This window comes from Uranotaenia lowii, chromosome 2, assembly GCF_029784155.1.
Source record: "Uranotaenia lowii strain MFRU-FL chromosome 2, ASM2978415v1, whole genome shotgun sequence".
In the NCBI taxonomy this organism is placed as follows: Eukaryota; Metazoa; Arthropoda; class Insecta; order Diptera; family Culicidae; genus Uranotaenia; species Uranotaenia lowii.
Window position 1 is genome coordinate 103,902,712 of NC_073692.1, and position 4,223 is coordinate 103,906,934.

A 4,223-nucleotide genomic window follows, 5' to 3' on the forward strand; every position below is an offset into this window, starting at 1 on the left:
TTCGCTCAACAGATTCATAAAATTGAATCCAAGTTTTGGGAAACCAAAAATGGGGCATGGTTTTAGCAAATAATGTGGTTTATTGACATTCCACTTGAAAATTTTCTCGAAGCACTCATATCTTGATAAGTTATAATTTTGATAGGTTTTGTTCTGCCCAATATCAAACTATGCTATCTGAACGAGATATAATCTTGTAAGCAGCATATCTTAAATTGATATAATTCAGCTATGATCGTATAGATTTTTTGATATAATTTGAGATATTTTAACATCCTACGAGTACTGAATAATAACTCATTTAGATGGGAAAAATATTAGTATCAAAATATCTCATCTTGATATAATTTAGTTTTTCCCTCCTGATCGGGATATTACCTGATCGTTGTTTTTGCGATATTGATATTATAATGCATCGTATTCAGATGAAAATTGGTACACGATCGTTTTGAGTGACGTGCAATCGATTTGAGGTATCAAATTCAGTGTAAGGAGCCGGCAAAAGGGGTCGTCCATATTAAATTTTCAGTATCTTTGTGATATTGACGTTTTTATACATCGGATTGGGGTGAAAATTTGCACATAGGAGTTATTAGGGACAAACAACTGATTTCACTTATCAAAACTAAAATCAGGGGTCGGCCAAAGGGGTCGTCCATATTAACTCTTCACTGTTGATGCGATATTGTCGTTATTATACATCGGATTCAGACGAAAATTGGTACACGAGAGATTCGAGAGATGAGCAATGGATTTCAGGTATTAAAGTCAGTGTAAGGGGCCGGAAATGGGGGTCGTCCATGTTATCATAGTCGTCCATTACAATATTTTTGCAATATCGTCGTTATTTTACATCGGATTGGGATGAAAATTTGCACACGGTAGTTTTCAGGGACGAGCAACCGATTTCAGATGTCAAATGTTTTGCCGGGGGTCGACGAAAGGAGTCGTCCATATGAATTAATTCTTCACTGTTTTAAGCAATATTGACGTTATTATACAATGGATTGCTTTGAAAATTTGCACACGGGAGTTTTGAGGGACGGGCAATCAATTTCAGTCATCAAAGATTGTATAAGAGCCCCCGAAAGGGGTTTAGCTTTTTGGCAATAATTGCGTTGTTATGCAATGATCGAATCGAAATTTATACACGTGGTTTTTTGGCACGGTCAAAGGATTTCTGATTTCAAATTTAGTAGCGGACGACAGACAAAGTGATCGACCAATATTTTTGCAATTATTTCTTAACAATGAATTCAGAAGTGCATCTGGAAAATGCTTGGCAATTGGCTTTCATACAAACTGTTCATGACATATTTCAAGTTGAAAGCGAAACGGAGTTCGTATGGGATCAGCTAGTCTATCTATATATATAAAAATGAATTTCTGTCTGTCTGTCTGTCTGTCTGTCTGTCTGTCTGTCTGTCTGTCTGTCTGTTCCCTATAGACTCGGAAACTACTGAACCGATTTGCGTGAAACTTGGTAGATGGGGGTATTGGATGCAGGGGAAGGTTCCTATTATAGTTTGAGACCCCTCCCTTTCTCATGAAGGGGGGGAGGGGCCTCCCAAGCAAAAGTCAATTTTTCGCATAAATCGAGAACCAATCAAGTAAATGGTATCAAATTTGGCATGGGGTGGTATTTGGGCACAAGGAATATTTCTATGAATATTAGGTACCCCTCCCTCCTCTCAATGGGGTGATAGGAAGGGGGGAGGGGGGCTACCTTACAATTTATCATACAACTCGAAAACTAATCAAGATATTGGAACCAAATTTGGCATGGGAAGGTATTTGGATACGAAAAATAATTCAATGGTTATTCGAGACCCCTCCCTCTTTCCAGAAGAAAGGGGGGGGGCCTTTTTCATAATTTTTTACATAACTCAAAAACTAATAAAGCAAATGGAACCAAATTTAGCATGGAAGGGTATTTGGATACGAAAAATATTTCTATGATTATTTGAGACCCCTCCCTCTATCCGTAGGGAGATATTAACGGGGGAGGGGCCTCTTTTATAATTTTTTACATAACTCAAAAACTAATTAAGCTAATGGAACCAAATTTGGCATGGGCGGATATTTGGGAACGTGACATGTTCTAATGATTGTCTGAGACCCCTTCCTTCTTCCAGCGGGGAGTAAGGAAAAAGGAAGGGGAGTTTCATACAATTTTTACTACATAACTCGAGAACTACAACCGCAAATGGAACCAAATTTGGCGTGGAACGATATTTGAGTACATGAAATGCTTCTATGAATATTTGGTATCCCTCACTCCTTCAAAGAAGTGGATGAAAAGGAGGGGAGAGGTCTTCCTTTCAATTTTCAGTATAATTGGAGAGCTGATCGAGAAAATTGAACCATATTTGGCATGTGAGGGTATTTGGAGACGAAAAATGTTTTTATAATAAATCGAAGCCCCACCTTTTCTCAGCGGAAAGATATAAAGGGGGAAAAAGGGGCTTCCATACAATTTTTTTTTTCATAACTTGAGAATAAATCGTGCAAATGATACCAAATTTGGCATCATAAAGTATTTGAATACGAAAAATATGTTTAGGAATATTAAGTTTTCACCCTTCCATTCAATGGGGAGAACGGAAGGGGGGATGGTACTTCCTTTCAAGTTTATGCATAATCCAATAAATTACAACGCAAATGAAACCAAATTTGGCATGGGATGGTATTTTAATACTAGAATTTTTTTTATGTTGAAACGATTCCTTTCTTGCAGTAGGAGGATAGAATTGAGAATATAGGAAGGGAAGAGGAATGCATTTAATTTTTTTTAAATCCGAAAAATGGACAAAACTTGACATAAAAATTCATTTTGGTATGATTCTATGATTATCTGATCAGTGAGTAGGTACATAGGAGGAGGGAGGTGAGCCCAATACAATTTTGTTAGCATAAGTTCTCAATTTATGCTAACGAAGCCAACCAATGGAAACAAATATGGCATGGAAAGGTACTTGGTTACGAGATATGTTTCTACGATTGTTATAGACTCTTACGCTTCACAGTGTTGAGAGGGGAAGAAAGTAGAAGGCTCCATATAAATTTTGTTGTAAAGCTCAAAAACTTATCAACCAATGGAACTATATATGATATAAGAGGATTTTGGGGAACAAAAAAAATGGGTATGATTATTGAAGATCCCGTCCTCCATTCACCAGGGGGTGAAAGGGAGGACAGGGGGGCTCTCTTATCAGTTTTTAGAACATATCAAGCAAAAACAACCAGATTTCATAAGTTAGATTGTTTGCGTAATATTAATTTGAGACCCTCCTTTTTCAGGGCGAAGCTTGAAGAAACAGATTAAAATTATCATATTTTTAACACAGATGCACAGATCAAGATTCGGAAAATTTGTTTAAGTCATCTTTGTATTGCAATTCGAAACTCCAGCTGTAGTTCTCATTTTAAAGCGGTTGCTTATTAATTTTGTTGTTATTTGATTTAAAATAATGCCAACAAAACAATAAAACTTTAAAAAGTTTCTGAAAATAACATTTGTTTTTGAAAGGTGTAGCAAAGCACACCGGGTCAGCTAGTATATATATATAAATAAATTTCTGTCTGTCAGTCTGAATGTCTGTCTCTCTGTTCCCTATAAACTCGAAAACTACTGAATCGATTTGCATGAAACTTGGCATTTGAGGGTATTGGAGGCCGGGGAAGGTTCTTATAATAGTTTGGAACCCCTCCCTACTCCTGGAAGGGAGGAGGGAGTCATTCATTTAAAAGTAAAAAGTCTTCATAACTCGAGAACTGATTAAGCAAATCATACAAAACTGGGCATGGGTGGGTACTTGGTTACGAGGAATGTTTCTAAGAATATTTGGTACCCTTCCCTCCTTTCTGTGGAGAGATAGGAAGTGGGGAGGGGGCCTACCTTACAATTTTTAACATAACTGGAGAACTAATCAAGCTAATGGAACCAAATTGGGCATGAGAGAGTAGTGGAATACGAGAAATGGTTCTATGATTATTTCAGACCCCTCCCTCCTTCCAGTGAAGATTTTTTCATTGCATAACTTAAATTTTTTTAGAGAAAATTGAAAAGACATACACCGTCTTAGCCGATTTAGGCTCACAGACTGAGTAAACGTGGACAACTTAAGATTAACATTTAACATCCAGTACCGAGATGGGAATCGAACCCATGCCTCAGGTGGTCCATGCGATTACCGTGTCACCACGCTATCCACTCGGCCACC